Raw genomic sequence first — 21,484 nt, forward strand, 5'->3', positions numbered from 1 at the left:
GTGTATATACATATATATAAATTTTTACATGCATTTATTTTATTCTATTCACCTTGACAATTGTCATACAACCTACAAAATGTACAAAAGCCTAATCCATTTTTCAATACCAGGTCAGAGCCAAGTTGCAGAAAGGAACTGTACAGGAAATTACAAGAAGAGTTTGGGTGTTCTGTACAAATCATACTGCCTGTCACATGATGTATTTAAAGCTGAAATACTGCCACAGGAGAATCTCTTGTCTTTGCAATGGCCACACAGTTCCTGACAATGAGGTCTCCTTAGATTGATGTGTCTTTTCTTTTGAGGACAGGAGCAACGAGACTTTGAACAGATCTGGCATTGGATTGCTTCTACTCAATAAGGGTTAAAAGTCTTTGGCATTTGCAAGAGAGTTTGAAATAAACCTTATTAGTTCCAAAAATGCACCACGCATAATCTAATCACTCTCCCATCTGGTCTCTCTCTCTCTCTCTCTCTCTCTATATATATATATATATATATGTAAAATTATTTACGTGGTACAGAGTCTCCAAGTGAGAATATTAAAGCAAATGGAACATATATTTTGATATATTCTCAAATTATTTCCTGAAGTTTCTTTCTATTTATAACGCTACATGCAACATATGTCAATTTTAGATAAAATATATATGCATAAAAATTAGCATATTAAAATGTTTCAAATTTGATGCATAACAGGTAAGATATAGTGTGTATACCCACACACCCTCCCCTCAAGGGGGACAATTAAAAGTCTCATCCACTAAGTAAATCCTGCTCAAAGCCAAGGTTGCCTGTGTAAATTTGCCTGGGCAAGGTTGGATCAGGCTTCTCAAGGTTGAGAGACCTAAAAGGAAAACGATCAATATTCTGTTCTCCTGCTTTCCCCATGCTCCCTTTCTGACACATACATAACCAATGGAAATAGAAGCACAGTGAATGTCCTTCTTGTCCAGAAATATAAACATTCACTCTAATTTTTTGCCTATCTTCACAGTAAGTTTTTTAAAAAATAGTATTAAAAAAGAAAAGTCGTTTTTTTACTCATAAAATTTAATGGACAGAGTTCATCTCACTGGACTACAGGATCTTTTGAGGCTGTGGGCTGCGTTTTGAAGCTCTCTCATTTCTCAGCATTGGGGAGAATATTTTGTCCTGATTCTCCTACTTCTCTGAGACTACAGCTTAGTCATCATGGTGCATTCTTCTTTCAATATCAGCCAGTGGGTTTTCCAGGATTTTCTCATTTCTCTTTTCTTCACATTCAAGGATTTTTCTGGCTCAAACTACAATCTGTATGCTAATGATTCTCAAATCTGTAACTTCAGGTCTCCTGTGTACAATGGATTATTGGACATAGCTACTTGAAAATCACAATAGTGGCTCAAAATGGAACATGATTAAAATTTTAAAACTGCACAAGTGTCTTTTAAGCTGCTTCTTATCCTGTCATCCTTTCCGTATCCCCAGCCCCACTCCTAGTCACCATCTGCTCTACCTGCTTATTCTTCTACATTCCCAGCATGGTAAATGACTTAACAATTCACCTTGTCTATCAAGTCAGAGACTTGGAAGTCAGTCTCAATGATCATTTTCCCCTATATGACTATATTCAGTTAGGTATATTTTTTTATCATTTCTATTTCCTACGTATCTCTTGTTCTGCTCTGACCAGCACCAATAGCTAAAATTTAGGTGTTAGTTTTTCTCTTGGCTAATTGTCACAGTATCTTAAACTGTCTTTTTGTCTACATTTTTTATTCTCTTTCCTACCCATCCTAATTCTACATGGGCAAGTCTAAAAAATTCCAACTTAATCAAGCTATATTTTGTCTGCCTGAAATTCTTTAATATATTCAAGCACATAGGTCATATATAACTTACTTTTCTCTGACCCTTTTATCTTTTTCTCTAAATATATCTTTATTCCAGATACATCCTGCAAAATGCCCAACTCCTGGACCATTCAAAATCTTTTTCTGGATTTTTGCACATGGTTTATTCTGTTTAAAATGTTCAATCTGATCCCATCCATCTCATTAATTCCTGTTCTTCAAGACACAGTTAATGCATTACTATCCTGCTATCCTGTAAACATTACTCTGAAGCCTCTACCCAATTTCCAAATTGCTTTAGCTTCTGTATTAGTCTGTGTGTGTGTGTGTGTGTGTGTGTGTGTGTGTGTGTGTGTGTGTATGTGTAGGGAAGGAGGGAAAAAAATAGATTGATTTAGCTAAAGGAATTGACTCATGTGATTGTGAGGGTGCATGTCCAAAATTTTCAGGTTAGACCAGCAGGCTTGAGACCCAGGGAAGAGTCCAAAGAAGTTGACTGGCAGAATTCTTTCTTTCTCAGGGGACATCAATCTTTGTTGTATCAAGGCCTTCAATTTATTGGATGAAACCCAACCACATTATGAAGGGCAGTCAGCTTTAGTCAAAGGCCATTGATTTAAATGTTAATCTCATCCAAAAACACCTTCAAAGAAACATCCAAAATAATGTTTGACCAAATATCTGGGCACCCGAGCCCATCAATGTTGACACATAAAATTATCCATCACAAGTCCGCATTTCTGTGCTTCTATTTTATAATTCTATAACACTCTGGCTAATTTTTAAAAGATAGATGATTTTATTTAATAAAAGAAATCCACAAGCATAGCATAAAAATCAAATCATACATAGAGGCTTATAATGAAGAACAAGAGTCTTCCATCCTTTCCTTCCCTTCTTCTTGGTCCAATGCCCTAGAGAAAGCCACTTTTACTCTTTTCTGCTCGTAGTACTTCTCGTAGTAACTTGCATATTCCAAACAGTATTTTGTATAGCTCTTTCTTGTATTGTCAGCTTTAGATATTGTCTCTCTGTTTTCACACTTAAAGCAACCCCAATACAAATTGGCCTGTCTCCAAAGATAATTTTAGATCCTCTTTATCTTTACTTGTATTTAAAACAATATGCTTAGGATTTTATGTATTGGCTTTGTGATTACCTACTTTATAAGATGAGGATATTTGTACATTTTCCTTCTCTGTACTATTTCCTTTTTAATATCTCCCCATGTCTATTAAATATCATATTATTGTTGCATTGTAAAATTTTCATAAACTATTCATTTTTTTCTTTAAACATAAAAAAACCTGTAATGTACTTTCCACATGAGTATATTATATACTCACTTAGAGAGCCAGGCAGAAGTTATATTATAATTGTGATTTAGCTGCAGAGGTTATATATTGGGTTTGCCAAAAGGTTCGTTCGTTTTTTTCTGTAAGATGGCTCTAGTAGCACTTAGCTGTCTTTAACTTCATTCGAAACCATTTTGTTAGATTGTACGTGACAGCTGTCATATCAGCGTGCCTTTAAAAAAAGACATCAAAATTAGTGAATTTTTGTGTAGCCATTTTAATAGTGAAAATTTAAAAAAAGCAACATTTTTGGCATATTATGCTTTACTATTTCAAGAAAGGTAAAAACGCAGCTGAAATGCAAAAAAAAAAAGATTTGTGCAGTGTATGGAGAAGGTGCCGTGACTGATCGAATGTGTCAAAAGTGGTTTGAGAAGTTTCATGCTGGAGACTTCTTGCTGGACGATGCTCCACGGTCAGGTAGACCAGTTGAAGTTGATAGTGATCAAATCAAGACATTAACTGAGAACAATCAGTGTTATACCACGAGGGAGATAGCCAACATACTCAAAATATCCAAATCAAGCGTTGAAAATCATTTGCACCAGCTTGGTTATGTGAATTGCTTTGATGTTTGGGTTCCACATAAGTTAAGCAAAAAAAAACCTTCCTGACCGTATTTCTGCATGCCATCCTCTACTGAGACATAATGAAGACGTTCGTTTTTAAAACAAATTGTGATGGGCAATGAAAGTGGATACTGTACAATAATGTGGAATGGAAGAGATTGTGGGGCAAGCAGAATGAACCACCAAAGGCTGGTCTTCATCCAAAGAAGGTGATGTTGTGTATATGGTGGGATTGGAAGGGAGTCCTCTATTATGAGCTCCTTCTGGAAAAACAATTCCAACAAGTACTGCTCCCAGTTAGACCAAGTGAAAGCAGCACTCGACAAAAAGCATCCAGAATTAGTCAACAGAGAACGCATAATCTTCCATCAGGATAATGCAAGACTGCATGTTTCTTTGATGACCAGGCAAAAACTGTCACAGCTTGGCTGGGAAGTTCTGATTCATCTGCCATATTCACCAGACATTGCACCTTTGGATTTCCATTTATTTAGGTCTTTACAAAATTCTCTTAATGGAAAAAATTTCAATTCCCTGGAAGACTGTAAAAAGCACCTGGAACAGTTCTTTGCTCAAAAAGATAAAAAGTTTTGGGAAGATGGAATTATGAAGTTGCCTGAAAAATAGCAGAAGGTAGTGGAACAAAAGGGTGAATATGTTGTTCAATAAAGATCTTGATGAAAATGAAAAATGTCTTTTATTTTTACTTAAAAATTGAAGGCACTTTTTGGCCAACCCAATAGCATTAGTTCTGCCATGTTCTATTCATAAATAGTGGATCATTAGGCCTAACCCACATTCAAGGAAAGGGAAAATATTCATCACCTTTTGAAGGGGGAATATCAAATAATTACAGGCATATTTTAAAATTATTCCGCTTTCCTTACAATATTACAAGAGTTTTATTCTATTGTAGTATTTAATTCATATCACAGTAATGAATCTTAATTTTTTTCTAATTGCATTTTATTATTTCCCCTATGGTAGACTTAATATATGAGGCAGATTCATTGCTAATGGCCATTCACACACTATTCTCCCAAACCTCCTTTCTTAACATTTTTCAAGTTTGGTCCTTCCAATCTCCTGAGCAACCAGCAAAGACTTCTGGCGCTGCGTTTGAGTTCACATATATCCTTTTTTGAGTCATTCTCTCTCCACAGAGAGTTGATAACCAGATACACTACCTACAGCTGCAATCATTGGAGAAATATTTCTTCTCACCATTGTATTTTACGGTCAATACTGAGTGTGTCTCTACTGCAGGAGTAGTTCATTTTCAGCTTTCACTTACATAGCAAATTGACACATTCATGATGTGTTTCATTTCCTATTAACTAGTTCTAGGAAACCACCCATAAGGCCGTTTGTGTTACTAGATTTAAAGACTTAAGTGTAACAGTGATAGTGACATGTGGTTTGTGTCAGTGGTTAGTATAGCTTCTCTATGCCTTCTAGATATCCTGGTGTCCAATGCTGAATGTGACACTTATATTTTAGGATGGATTGTTGTTGGGTCCCTTTTATCTGGGTCTGGCAGTATCCAGTTCATGATGTTCTTGGTCAGAAGCTCAGTATTTACTGGGACCCTTTATATGCTAAAAGCTGCTTTGCGAATGGTATAAAGTTCTTTGCTGCAGGGATCATGGCTTTGCTACTGAATGTTAGGAGTCTGCACTTCAGCTTTCCTATTGGAGCTTGCCAGAGATTCCACATCTTTGTCTCCCACAAATACCTCTATTAGCTTGGAATCTGTTGAGTCATATGCTGTAGAGTTTTTTGTACCTTAACCTGGACCTTCTGGAATACACCTCCTTGAAGCTGTCTCCAAATTAATGGATCACAGTATAACCTCTAAGAGCAGACTATGCAGCCATCAAAACCCAAAAGGTGTTATGCTTCTTTCTTTTTTTCTCTAGGATGTGATAGTGTAATAAATTGTCGTGTACTTTGTGGGGAGTTTTCTGATATGTCTCAGACCACTAGAACCTCAAAACGTCACCAGTGGGGGAGTCTCTGAATCTCTTTAGGGTAATCTCCCACCGACTGGAGCACATTTGTCTTACCAAGTCGTCAAGAACACTTACCACGTGTCATTTTGTGCTTATAAGGCCCTATTAACAAGTCATCAATATAGTGGAACTGTAAGATGTTCTGCATAATGCCCTTTGCTCTTCTGGGACTTTATCATCTGCATTGTTACTGGGAAGTCAGTTCCATACCTGGATAACCTACAGTCAACCCCAGCCTATAAATGGCAGCCCTTATTGAGATTCTCAGTGAGGATTGTGTGCTACTCTCCCTCAGTCCCCTAACCCTATCAGACTATACCTTATTATCCAGCTAAACAAAGTGTACTCTAGACCGCTCAGAAGAGGCAGTTGCTCTGTTTCTTTGCTTTGTGTGGTAAATCAATTTTATCACACTGAACTCTCAGTCTATTTAGCAGTTTTGGCTTCTCTACTTAATCTGTTGTGGGCTATTGCTTTTCCAAGCTTACTAGGGCCTTCCCAGAAGCATATCAGGACTGACTGAGGGCTCTTACCTCATGTCAAATGAGAGAGTCCTCATATTAACAAACTCTCCTATATCCAGTTTTGTAATAGTTTAAGATGAGTGCAGAAATAATGGAAGAAAAAAATACACATTTAATAAATAAAGGATAAAACTCTGTAAGGTCTTATATATTAGGGGAAGTAATAAATTAGATGGTGGTTTGAAGAGAGATTACCTAAATTCAAAAAGTGTACATTTTTAGTTCTCTTAATGATATACATTTTTAGCTTATGACACATAGACCTTTCAGTCTAGTTTTTAGGCCACTTTTTATTATCTGCAGTATTTAGTATATTCATAATTAAATAAAATTGATATTGTATCTTCCATTTCTTACTCAACTAATGGTTATTCTGGCTTTATTAGAAAAAAGTAATTCTGCTACCCAATAAAAGGAGGAGTGCTTATTGAAATGGTCAGTATCACCTAATTGTAGATATTATATATAATCAGGATGCATCCTTTCCTGATAATGTAATTTAAGTTATATATTCATAATGAAAGACTCCGTGGTACAAATTGTTTTTATTCAATTTGATAAGGCCTTTAATGCTGGGTCTCTTTAATTTTCAAAGATCTGTTCACTAATGCATGGCTGGGGAATGGCTCAGATAATAAGAGTCTAGGATGTATGTGTAACCAAGATTATGCTTATCCTCCTGATGTTTAATTATGGCAGGATACCAATTTCTTCAATTATATTGTCATACTAACAACCAGGTACTTAGGTAGCCATCATTAACTATTTAATAGTTTACTGCTGTTGTCTCAGGAAGTTAGGAAATAGAGTAAACAGTGGGTGGCTGGAGGCCAACTAAAGAAATGGAAATAAACTAGAAGAAGGGTGAAACTGCCAGAATCAAGCATATGGGTGTAAGTATTTAAGTAATAGAGATCAATTAACCTAAGTCTTAATCTTTTCCTTTTTTACCTTTATGCAACATCTATTTTTTTTACTGAAGTATAGTTGATTTAAATATTAGTTTCAAGTGTACAGCATAGTGGTTTGTTAATTTTATAGATTATATTCCTTTAAAAGTTATTACAAAATAATAGCTACAGTTCCTTATGCTCTACAGTATGTCCTTGCTGTCTATTTATTTTGTACATAGTAGTTTGTATCTCTTGATCACTAGCCCTGTCTTGCCCCTCCCCACTTCACTTTCCCCACTGCTAACCATTAGTTTGTTTTCCATATCTGTGAGTCTCTTTTTGTTTTGCTATATACATTTATTTGTTTTATTAGATTCCACAAATAAGTGATATCGTAGAGTATTTGTCTTACTTATTTAACTAAGCAAAATATTCTCTAGGTCCATCCACATTGCTGCAAATTGCAACATTTCACTCTTTGTTATGGCTGAGTAATATCCCATTATATATATTTTATATATATATGTAATATATAATCACATCTTCTTTATCCATTTGCCTGTTGATTTCATTCTTTTTTATGGCTGAGTAATATACCATGTTATATATATACACCACATCTTCTTAAACCAGTTGTCCATTAATGGGCACTTGGGTTGTTTTCATGTCTTTGCTATTGTAAATAGTGCTGCTGTGAACATTGGGGTGCATGTATCTTTTTAAATTAGAGTTTTTGTGTTTTTTGGATATACACCCAGGAGTGGAATTGCTGGATCATGTGGCAGTCTTAGTTTTAGGTTTTTGAGAAACCTCTATGCTGTTTTCCACAATGGCTGCACCAATTTACGTTCCCACCAACAGTATACGAGGGTTCCCTTTTCTCCACATCCTCACCAACATTTGTTATTTGTGTTCTTTTTGATGATACCCATTCTGACAGGTGTGAAGTGAGATCTCATTGAGGTTTTGATTGCATTTCCAATAAATACTAATTAACTGGGTCAAAGGAAGGATGATAAAATTTTTTGCTCATCTTGGGAAAAGATATAACATGAATTATAAAACAACATTTTATGAGATAAAATTCTCCTTTCAAAGTTCTTAGATAAACTAAAAACATCATAACCACTATTACAATAGATTTAATTATGATTATATACTATATTTAAAATCTTTGATTTTTAGTTATAAGGAAATCATACTCCATTGAAGATATATTTGGTTATTTAAATACTCTGAAGTTTGCAGCAATTTTATTAGAAATGACTTGAAATTCAGTCTTTGTTATAGACTTAATAAATACTTATGCAAGTTAAACGTTCAACCTTATTTAAAATTTTCTTTACCAATAACATCATTCCCTACTTTAATGAAAGATGAAAAATGAAATGCATAAATTTCTGGCCACCTGGATTTCTGGTTTTACAATTGCTTACTGCATAAATAAATTTTCTGCAACTTATATATACATTTTCACTTAATTGCCAATAATATACTAATCTTCTAGATCTTTAAACTTTATTACCAGAAAAATTGGAGTGCTTAGATCATCCTTAGCAATTCATAGGAAATAGTAAACATATAACATCACAAGGTCATCCATTTCAAAAATTAGAAACTGTAGAGCATGGTGGCTATACTTAATAATACTGTATTGCAAATTTGAAATATGTTAAGAGAGTAGGTATTAAAAGTCATCATTACAAGAAAAAAAATTTTTTTTAACCATGTATGATGACGAATGTTAACCAGACTTATCGTGGTGATCATTTTGCGATATGTACAAATGTCAAATCATTATGTTCTACACCGGAAACTAATATAATGTTTTATGTCAACTATACCTCAATAAAAAAATTAGAAACAAATAAAAAAAAAGAGAATGTAATTTGGTACAGACATCTGGAGAAAATTTGGCAATAACTACTAAATTTGAAAATGTTTATACTCTAAGACTGAGTTTACCGCTAAGCACATTTCCTAGAGTTCTTGTATGTGCACTTAATATTATTACAATAGAGCTACATGTAACAATAAAAATAAATATCAAAATATTTGGGTGAAAATTAAGTTAAAAAAGACATGTTTACTATTGTGTTATTTATGAAATTGTAGAGAAATTATGCAATGATATTTACGTATATCTATAAATACATACAGTGATGTTTAAACATTTTAATGAATAATTAATAGTTACTTTAAGTGGTAACTAAACTCTAGGAAAAAAGTTCTAGTAAAGAATCCATCATCTACGATGATCCTATACCTTACCCCCATGATGCCTCTCCTGAATTTATCCTATATATGACACTTTCTTAACTTAGCTGCCCAAGCCAGAGATCAGGGTATCATCTCAGATCACTATTTCTCTTTAAAGCTCATATCTTGTCAATCCCTATATTCTGTTGATCCTGCCTCTTAAATAATTCTCATTTTAGGCTCCCATCTCTATTACCATGGGCACCTGTATAGTTCATGACCTTGCCCATTTGTCATTATATATTTGAAACATATATGGAAAAATGCTAAGCTATACTGATCATTGAAGCATTAAGAATGTCTCTTTTTAAAATTAATTTTCCTTTTTGGTATATTTCACAAACTGTATAAACAAAGTAATGTAACATTGCGTGTATTTAAATATAGTAAAAAGGACAAAACTAGGGACATCTAATTTTCATACTTTGGCATGTTTCTATGTGGTCTACTTCTGTGTGATGTGTGAAATTCAAATTAAATTTACTAAGAGTATCTTTGATATTTCCCTCTTTTTGATATAAAGCTACATCAGAAATATTTACAAGTGTAGGATATACAGGCAGTGACTCAGATATTAAAGGTGCTTCTTTTCCTTGCATGTAAGGACACGTGATCACGTTTTGCTCTTTGATATTTAGTAGCTACATTAATTGGACTTAGTGTTGGAAAACTAATAAAGTGCATGCTATTTGGCCTGGATTCCCAACAGTTTCCACTGTACTTAGAACAGTGCCTGGCATACAGCAAGGGTCTAAATATATAAATATATAAATTAATATCTCGATGTCGTCTCAGAGCTAGTACAAATCACATATTTAGAGATCTTCACTGCCAAAAAGCATCTATTTCTGTTCTTTAATAAAGAAAAGTTTGAGAGATCAACAGCCAAAATATTCATGCAAGTTACTACAGAGTAAAAGGGGACAACTGCAGATTAGTGGTGAAAAGGGAGAAACTGTGCAGCAATCTGATTTATTATCCAGCTTATGACATGGGATTTAATATAGGGTATAAACAAAGGAAAGAGAGATAACTGGATAAATAGAAAATAGAAGTAGTTACTCAGGGATGACAGGATATGTTTTACGTTTCTGCCATGTTTAGTTTCATATGGTGTCCCATTTCATGGGAAAAAATTACAGTGTGTCAGTTTCCCAAATGATACCATCATATGCCTGATATATTTGCAGCACTTGATGTCTATATGAGTCACTGTATAAATGGTTTTAACCTTTACTTATTATAAGATATGGTTATTTTGGGTTGCATATATTAACTTTTTATCTTTTTGGGGACACAGTAACATAGAAAAGGAGACAGTGACTTATATGCTTTAAAAATAAGCACATGAAAGAATGGATAGGGAGACAATCAGAACATACTGAGATTTTACCAGAGTGAATTGCAGTTGAACATTTTTAAACTGGAGCATAACCTCAAGTTAAATTTCATGACCATCATCTGGCATTCATTTCTCTTAAGGAAAGAGTATCTAATTAATGATTTCTATTTGTCTTTTTATATTTTATTTTATTGCTACTGATAATTTATTGAAAAGACAGCACAGCGCATTTGGTCTTTTAAGCTATTTTAGTACAAAACTGAAGAGTAGGTCTTCAATCTAATGCCCCTATTCTAGTTAGTAACTTTCACTAACATGCTACTGTTCTCCAAATGTATATTTGTGTGCAACTTTATGTGTGTGTGTGTGTGTGTGTGTGTGTGTGTGTGAGTGAGTGTTTGGGTACAGCTGGGGAAGGGAGAAATCCACTTTTGACAAGAAAGAAACAGCATCTACATTTGCTAAGTTCTGTTTCTATAAAAAGAATACCTGCTAGCCTGCTGACATGATGCAGACTAAACTGCAGTGTTGAATGATTAAGGCCAGCTGGTGTTTTTCCAGTTGATTTGCATTTCTGGAGTTCAAGGTGATCCCCCTTTATTTTCACTGATGTTCATGACTCAAAAAGTTGGCATCTTATGAGGATAGTAAAGTGACTTCTGTTAAAGACATAAGAAGTGAAGGCTGAAAAACACAAATAGAAATGATTAACATCAAAGTGGCTAATTTGCAATAATTTCTATATGAATGTTTACCTTGTTGATTAAATCTAACTATTCATAAATGGCCTAAGTGTAATCTGTATTATGAAGTTGTGTGGGAAGTGTGCAGGAAATGTAGAGAAAAAAATTATGTCCCTGTGTTGGAAGGAAACTTTCCAATTAAATATAAATGAAATTTGCAATAAAAATTGGATTGGATTCAAGGAAGAACTAGCTCTGCAAATCTATTAGGCAAAACATTATCTTAATGTCATATCTTATATACAATAAAGACAATTATTTCCCACTCCCTTCATATTTACCTCCCTCCCCATTACCACCACCGCCACTTTTAGGCCTTAACTCCTCTCTTAATTTTCCCAGATCTTATTTAACTTCACAATTCCAGGCTAATGTATTCTGAGAGATGGGTATGATTTCTCAATATTCTTGTATTTATAGAGGCTATTAGTTGTATGGCTGACCTGTACTTAACCGTATTTTCTTACCGTATTTTCTTACTGTATGTTGTTATTATCTAGTGACATAAAGTGAACATTTGTAAAGTTTTAATTACATTTATTTTACTCAAGTATGAGTCTTATATCTTCTTCACATAAAATCTATAAAGCAGTAAAAACATTTCAATCTTAAGCTGTGGATTGAAAAACTCAAATTAGATCAATATTAACAATTTACACATAAAAATAAAAACTGCTTAAAAGGATTTTTAAAGAAAAACAATTTCTGTAAGTAGTGTAAAGAATCTTATCTTAAACATCAAAAGCATAGACCTGGGGTAACATTAACTAAATTGATTTATACTTACTTTATTGGGGTAATGTACCTACCTACCAAAATTATGCTTATCTAATATTCTGTGATTCCTAGTTAGGAAAACATAGAATGAATTTTCTATTTACTGTGAACATGTTTAATTAAATAATTTAAAAATGGAAAATATGTTAGTGGCAATTTTACTATAGAAACCAGGTAGAAAAAGACATCAGTTAAATTTTATTTCTTCCTATTATACATTTCATAATTTGGTTTTGTCAAGTAATACTCTTGTGCCTAATGTTTTAAGTACTTAAAAGCAAAGTGAGGCACAGGAGAATTAGTCTTGAGCCACAACTTAGTGTTGGATTACCAAAACATATATTGTTTGTGCAGAGAATATTTTTTGCTTGCACCTGGGGAATTTACTTTTCCCATCTGTTTGTCAGGTGTCTTATCTATGCATGGGGTGCTTTTGTCTCTTAGATGCAAAATCTTATGAAGTCATTAAATTCCATGATTCCAACAAATGTACGACATACTTTCTATATAAATTCTGCCTTAGAAATAAAGCCAGCTCATTGAAAATGCTATAAAAGTATTTTGCCAGCCACCTATCCCCATGAACACAGGTACCTTCAAGTTGTAAATTATTTTTAGGCCGAAAGACCAAAGAAACATTGGCAAGGCACATACAATGAACTTCTTAAAAAAATTTGATGTGAAATATAATTATGATGGATGAAATACTTTAAAAATAATCGTAAATGGAATAATACTCTAAAAACTTTGCTGAACAGATAAGCATGGCTTTATCTTTGAAAGCAGTGTTTCAAGTACAACAGATTTATAAATTCAAGAAATGATAAGTACGTACTATGTGCTTAGCTCCATAGATACAATAAAGGATAAAACTGGCAGCTCTTCTTAAAATTCATGGTTTTATATGATTTAAGGTCACTTTAAGGAATAGAGTGGTTAAAACAACTTAACAATAACACAGCAAACTTAATGTCAGACATTGGAATAATTACTTTATTTAGTTTGGAGATTGTGTCTTGTTAGATTAAATCTGTATTCACTTGTTTCAAGAATATTAAATTAAAAAGTGAAAAAAATTTCTTGATTCTAGTAATTATTTAGCCTACGTAAGAACTTTCATTCCATGCATGTAATGTCTGTTAGATACCTATAGACTGATAAACTGAATGTCGTCTCAAAAAAATTCTAGAATTAATTAAATTAATTTATGATAAAAGTGAAGATGGAACAGATGAATTTACCCAGAAATGTTTTGTGATTTAGCTTTGAATAATCATATATTTTTGTGGATTCACAAAAATTATATCTGAAATATTAATAAGATGCTTGAAGTCTTCTTAAAAGTAGCCTTGTGATAATCTCAAAATAGAATTATCTGAAGATCTGGGACTATTTACTCTGAAGGAAAGCAACTTTAAAATACAACACTGAGTCTATAATGTTCCTTAGTTATAACTGGAAATTCATTATGCACATAAGAAAACCATGACTTTCTGCAGTATAAAATTTAGCCAAGTAATCATGTGAGTATTTTATGTACTAATGACTATTTAAAATTGAATATATGTAAATATGTATTAAGGGATGCATAAAAGTGAAAAGATTGCTGAGAAAAGAGACTTTAATTGCTATTAAGAAACCATTTTTGTTTATTAGGTAAATATAGATATTAAAAATACCATTAATGTATACTGGTAAAAAGATGAAAATGAGAATATTTTGTAGCACTCTGGTGTAATGGAAACATGGGCAAGATAGTCTGACTTAGTTTTGAATTTAAGTTCCTCAAATTGCCAACTATAAGCCTAGAGACATTACACATTCCTGAGTTACAATTTTGTGGTCTACAATGTGGAATAATAGTATCTTCTGATAAAGTTGTGAGTATAAAATGACATGAAATTTAAAAGTGCTTACATCTCTCTTAGCAAAATAGCAGATGCTTAATAAATATTAGTTCCTAAACTAGTCAACAACATTACTTTTAATGTGGGCATTAATAAGAGTAGACTGAATGAAAATTTATGATAGATTAACAGACAGAGAAGTGGATAGATAGTGCTGTGTAAATCTCCTTTGTCTTGCTACATCATCATACCAAAATCAGTTACAAGGTAAAATCAGAAAGAAAACAAATAGATAACTGTTGAGGATAAAAATTTATCAGACTATTCTTTTAGTCTAACGTGGTTGTTATTAGATCCTGATAATCTGAGAGTGGCAAAGGGGATGCTGATAACAGTAACATAATAGAAAGTTTTGACAACATTACAATATGTTTTATCTTTGAATTCATGTTATCAAATTTTTAGAGAAGAGGATTTTCAACTTGAAACTGAAGAGTAGTTGTCCCTTTGGTTTCAAAACTGGGAGGTGTGACATTGATATTTATTTAGTAGCAGATTTATGCTACCACAAATTCAAGCTATTAATAAATACACAGAGCTTACAAATCCTCACCCTTCCTTTTAAAATTATGTGACTATATATTCCCCTTTGAAGGTCTGAAAAAATTCCTGTGCTTGCCTCTTAACATTTTTTTTTTAAATTCAGGCAAAATTTGCAAAACATTAAAATGCACAGATCTTAAGTGTAAAATTAGATAAGTTTGGAAATGTATTGACTCATATAAACAACACTCTATCCATAGTACAGAACACTTCATCACTCCAGACAGTTCCCTCATGGGACCTTCCAGCAAATCCCCGTCTGCCATAGGTAAATCCTATGCTGATATCTTTCATAACATATTCCATTTGTCTCAACCAATCTGCATATAAATGGAATCAAAGAATATGTACCTAATTGATATTTATAGAACTCTCTACAAAAGAACAGTAAAATAAACATTCCTTACAATTTAGTATGAAGATAGAACATAATCCTGTCTGTACAGCAAACCTTAAGTAATTTAAAAGAGTAGAAACTATATAAACTATGTCCTTGGACCATAATAGAATTAAATTGGAAATCAATAACTAAAGACATATGGAAAATCCCAAATATTTGGATATGACAGAACATATATTAAAATAACCTGTAGGTAAAAGTTGAAGTTTTAAGAAAAAGTAAAAACAGTATTTTGAAATTAATTAGATTTAAATTATAGAAAAATGTATGAGATACCACTAAAATACAGCTTACAGGGAAATATGTAGCATTAAATATTTATATTAGAAAATAATAAAGGTCTCAATATTATAACCTAAACTTCTATATTATAAAAATAAAGCAATAAATTGAGGAAGAAAAACAAAATAGACACAAAGCACACAGAAGTAAAGAAATAATAGAGTGGAAATCAATGAATTTGAAAACAAAAAATATGGAAACTCAATCAAACCAAAAGCTGATTTGTTTAAAAATTATAAAAAAGTTAAGACAAATTTACCAATACTAGGAATGAAAGAGGAGATATCACTATGGATCTAAGGAACATTAAAAGAGTAATAAGGGAATACTACAAAGAATTCTTGCCCATAAAATCCACAACTTAGAACAAATGGACCAACAATTCCTTGAAAGATATAATCAAAGTTCACTCAAGAAAAAGTAGATAATCAGATTAGTCCTATATCTATTAAAAAAGTGATTTTTAGGTCCATCTACCTCTCTACAAATGACCCAATTTCATTCCTTTTTAGGGCTGAGTAATATTCCATTGTGTATATGTACCACATCTTCTTTATCCATTCCTCTGTCGATGGACATTTAGGTTGCTTCCATGACGTGGCTATTGTAAATAGTGCTGCAATGAACATTGGGGTGCATGACTCTTTTTGAATTATGGTTTTCTCAGGGTATATGCCCAGTAGTGGGATTGCTGGGTCATATGGTTGTTCTATTTTTAGATTTTTAAGGAACTGTCATACAGAGTGAAGTAAGTCAGAAAGAGAAAAACAAATATCGTATATTAATGCACATACGTAGAATCTAGAAAAATGATATAGATGATCTTATTTGCAAAGCAGAAATATAGACACAGACATAGAGAACAAATGTATGGATACCAAGGGGGAAAGGGTGGTGGTGGGAGGATTTGGGAGATTGGAATTGATACAGATACACTATTGATGCTATGTATAAAATGGACAACTGATGAGAACATACTGTATAGCACAGGGAACTCTACTTAATGCACTGTGGTGACCTAAATGGGAAGGAAATCCAAAAAAGAGGGTATATATGTTTATGTATAGCTGATTCATTTTGCTGTACAGTAGAAAGTAACACAACATTGTAAAGCAACTATACTCCAATAAAAATTAATAAAAAAAATTTTCTTAAAAAAAATGATTTTTAAATCAAAAATATCCCAAGAAATAAACTTCTAGTCCCATTTGTTTTCACTGGAAAATTTTTACCAATGTTATGCAAAATCCTCAGCAACTGTTATTGAATAATATTCAAAACATATAAAAAGAATAATACATCATGACAAGTGGGGTTCACTTTAGAAATGGAAGGATTGTTCAACATTCAAGAATCAATCAATGCAATTCACCATATTAACTAGAGAAAAAAGCTCAATGATTATTTTAATAAATTCATAAAGATATTTTGACAAAATTCAACACCTATTCATGATTTTAAAAAAGAAGTGGAAAATAATCTCTGCACACTAAGGATAGAGGTGTCCTAACCTGACAAAGGATATCTAAAGCAAATAATACAGCTACAGCTAACATCATATTTAATGTTGACTGACCAAATATTTCTCCCTTTAAGATTGGGAATAATATAATGAAATACTGTCCACTCCCACCACCCCTATTCAACATGGTACTGGAAGACCTAGCCAGTGCAATAATATAAGAAAAAGAAGTAAAAGGCTTAATATTGGAGCATAAAAAATGCAACTATTTATGTAGATGATATGACTTTCTACTGGGAAAACTCAAAGGACTCTACCTAAAAGATACAGAAATAATTTTCATGGGGGTATATATTTGTTAGTGCTTATCACATTTACACTTTATAAATATGTACACCATTAAACATAAATTATAGCTCAATAAACTAAAAATATAAATACCATAAACTATCAAACTACAGTTAGAAATAACAGAAAAATCAACCAAGGAGATTGACATACAGTTCTCAATAAAACAAAATGGCTCTGAAGTATATAAAAAGAATTTTGTCTTACTAAATTAATGGAATTCATTATACTATATGATTTACATGTTAATAGACATTTTTGAAATATAGCATAATAAGGAAAAGAAAAAGAATTTTAAGTGGGACTTTGATGCATCATCAAGTAAAACAACCCCATTTAACTACCAGTCCAACCAAAAGACAGAACGTTACCAGTCTCCTGAAAGTGCCCCTTTTGCCCTCTACCAAACTAACCCCTTCAGACCTTCCCAAAGGTAATGATCGTGCTGTCTTAAAACACGGTAACAAGTTTTTTCTGCTTTTGAATATTATGTACATGAATTACATAAAGGAATACTATGTATCCTTCTGTGTCTAGCTTATTTCACATATCATTATATTTGTGAGACTTACAACACTGATAGAAAAAAATGACAGTATTTATAAAAGTTCCAAATGCATAAACCCTTAGTCTCAGTAATTATACTGTGACAAATTTATCCTACAGATATCCATGCATGTATGTAAAATGATATTTTTGAAGAGTATTAGTTTTCATTGTAATGACAAAATGAAAATAGCAACAAAAAAATCTATCAGTAGAGAACTGATGCAATATTTAATGTCAGGAACATAAAGTCTAATATTATGGAGCCATTTGAAAGAGTGAGCCCATTCATTTTTTTTGAGATTTAAAAAAAATTTTTATTTTATATTGAAATATAGTTGATTTACAATGTTGTGTTAGTTTTAGGTGTACAGCAAAGTGATTCAGTTATACATATACATATATCTATTCTTTTTCAAATCCTTTTCCCATTTAGGTTATAACAGAATATTGAGTAGAGTTCCCTGTGTTATACAGTAGGTCCTTGTTGGTTATCTATTTTAAATATAGCAGTGTGTATATGTTAATCCCAACCTCCCAATTTATCCCGCCCCCCACCTTTCCCCTTTGGTATCTGTAAGTTTGATTTTGAAGTCTGTGAGTCTGTTTTTGTTTTGTAAATAAGTTCATTTGTATTAATTTTTTTTTAGATTCTGCATATAAGCAATATCATATGATATTTGTCTTTCTCTGTATGACTTACTTCACTTAGTATGATAATCTCTATGTCCATCCATGTTGCTGCAAATGGCATTATTTCATTCTTCTTAATGGATGAGTAGTATTCCATTGTATGTATGTACCACATCTTCTTTATCCATTCATCAATCAATGGACATTTAGTTTGCTTCCATGTCTTAGCTATTGTAAACAGCACTGCCGTGAAGGATACATTTTTTGAAAGGATACACTGGGTGCATGTATTCTTTTGAACCATGATTTTCTCCAGATATATGCCCAGGAGTTGGATTGCTGGATCATATGGTAGCTGTATTTTTAGTTTTTTAAGGAACCTTCATACTGTTCTCCATAGTGACTGTACCAATTTACATTCCCACCAACAGTGTAGGAGGATTCCCTTTTCTCCACACCCTCTCCAGGATTTATTATTCGTAGACTTTTTGTTGATGGCCATTCTCACTGGTGTATGATGATTCCTAATTGTAATTTTGATTTGCTTTTCTCTAATAATTAGTGATGTTGATCTTTTCATGTGCATCTTGGCCACCTGTATGTCTTCTTTGGAGAAAAGTTTATTTAGATCTTCTGCCCATTTTTTGATTGGGTTGTTTGTTTTTTTGATATTGAGCTCCACAAGCTGCTTGTAAATTTTGGAGATTAATCTCTTATCAGTCACATTGTTGCAAATATTTTCTCCCACTCTGTGGGTTGTCTTTTCATTTTGTTTATGGTTTACTTTGCTGTGCAAAAGCTTTTAAGTTTAATTAGGTCCTATTTGTTTATTTTGGTTTTATTTCCATTACTTTAAGAGACAGATCGAAAAACATATTGCTGCAATTTATGTCAAAGAGTGTTCTGCCTATGTTTTCCTCTAGGAATTTCATAGTACTTGGCCTTACATTTAGGTCTTTAATCCATTTTGAGTTTATTTTTGTGTATGGTGTTTAAGAATGTTCTAATTTCAGTATTTTACATGTAGCTGTCCAGTTTTCCCAGCACCACTTATTGAAGAGACTATATTTTCTCCATTGTATATTCTTGCCTCATTTGCCATAGACCAATCGACGAGAGTTGCATGGGTTTATTTCTGGGCTTTCTATTCTGTTCCATTGATCTATGTTTCTGCTTATGTGCCAGTACCATACTGTTTTGATTACTGTAGCTTTGTAGTATACTCTGAAGCCAGGGAGTCTGATTCCACCACCTCTGTTTTTCTTACTGAGGATTGCTTTAGCTATTCAGAGTCTTTTGTGTTTCCAAACAAATTTTAAAACTTTTTGTTCTAATTCTGTGAAAAAGGCCACTGGTAATTTGATGGGGATCGCATTGAATCTGTAGATTGTCTGGGAAGGTATAGTCATTTTTAAAAAAGAAAAATATTTATTTATTTCGCCGCGCTGGGTCTTAGTTGTGGCATGTGGGATCTTTAGTTGTGGCATGCAGAATCTTTTAGTTGAGGCATGCAGGCTCTTAGTTGTGGCATGTGAGATCTAGTTCCCCAACCAGGGGTTGAACTTGGGTCCCCTGCATTGGGAGTGCAGAATCTTAACCGCTGGACCAGCAGGGAAGTCCCAGTATAGTCATTTTGACGATATTGATTCTTCTTATCCAAGAATGTGATATATCTCTCCACCTGTTTGTGTCATCTTTGATTTCTTTCATCAGCTCTTATAGTTTTTGGAGTACAGGTCTTTTGCCTCCTTAGTTAGGTTTATCCCTTGGTATTTTATAGCCAGTTCTTTTAAAAGCCACAATTAAAATATACACGTGTTTATATATGTGTAAATTATCTCTGGAATAATTTTAAAAAAGTTGTCTCTAGTTAAGGAAAATGCTTCAGAGGAAGTTGTCTCTTTAATTTATCTTTAGTTCATTTATATCTTTAATTAAATGAAATAGCTTAAAAATCACTTTTAAAACTTAGGGTATCTGTGTCTAAGAGTCCTAAGGAACACTGAGAAGTAAAATGTTAAATTGATTGCAATCTGGAAAATAGTTGCAAGTGAAAAGTAGGATTTTATTTATTGTATCTAATTAAAATGTGTATTTCACAACAATTTCTATAGCTTAACTTATTTTCTTTTTAATAGCTCTTGTTAACCATTTTATTCTTCCAGATATGCCCAAAATACAAATAATTTTAAAAATTAAAAAAGTTACATTTGGAAAAATCTTAAGTTACTCAACAAACACTGGTATTTTGAAAACAAGGGAATATTTAAATACTGTGTGGACACACTTCTGTTTGAATCTGAAAATGTAGATATAACAATAGTGAAATTCATATTTGATCCATTTTGTCAAGTCTATTTTGAGCACATAGTACATTCTAGTACCAATTTTAAGAGGCTATTGCTTTTTACATTCTGCACAATTATTTGAAATATCAGGGAAATATTTTGATAGCTGATATTATAGAAACAAGCTGAGGACCACTTTTCCAGGTTAGTTACTCATTTATTATTTATTTGAGTCTTATTTCCAATTGGTCACATTGAATAAGAGGGAGAATTTCTCAGTCATTTACAATGTGACATAGAGGAGAGACGTGGATGGATTCAAGTTATTTCCTTCTTAATAAACATAGGGGGCCCTTTGAAACCCTTGTATTTTTGTCATTGCAGATACTTATTTAGTGATGTGGATAATCTCTCTTCATGAATCATTTTAGTACCTAAGAAGTGAAAGATGAAAAGATCTGATAACATATACAGTGTCCTATCAAGATCTTCCCTTATGGGAACATCTCTTACTACTCTCCCTTTGTGAGAGTTTCCTTTTTCCTGAAAGTACTAGAATCAGTATGTAGGTTTCTTTGATGTGGTTAAATTTCACCCTCCTAAAAGACAACAGTTCAGTCTATTATTGCCATCAATGATCTAATAACTTACATACAGATGTATTATTATTTTGCTCTCATTTTCACTTTGCTTCATAGTAAAGACACTACCAGTTTGTAGTAAAGACACTACCAGTTTGTAGTGAGAAGACAATTCACAGTCC

The 21,484-nt window shown here is 32.8% G+C and overlaps 2 long non-coding RNA genes across 2 annotated transcripts in view; both read left to right on the forward strand.

The window, feature by feature from the left end:
* Positions 1 to 21,484, forward strand: part of LOC309631333 — a 467,574-nt gene that overhangs the window by 191,060 nt on the left and 255,030 nt on the right. The window lies entirely within an intron of this gene.
* LOC309630865 lies at positions 498 to 17,546 on the forward strand. Its single transcript, XR_014245955.1, has 2 exons — positions 498 to 2,174; positions 2,207 to 17,546. It is a non-coding gene; the product is annotated as an uncharacterized lncRNA (long non-coding RNA).

Source organism: Balaenoptera borealis (genome assembly GCF_965194805.1).
Source record: "Balaenoptera borealis genome assembly, chromosome: 6".
Classification (NCBI taxonomy): Eukaryota; Metazoa; Chordata; class Mammalia; order Artiodactyla; family Balaenopteridae; genus Balaenoptera; species Balaenoptera borealis.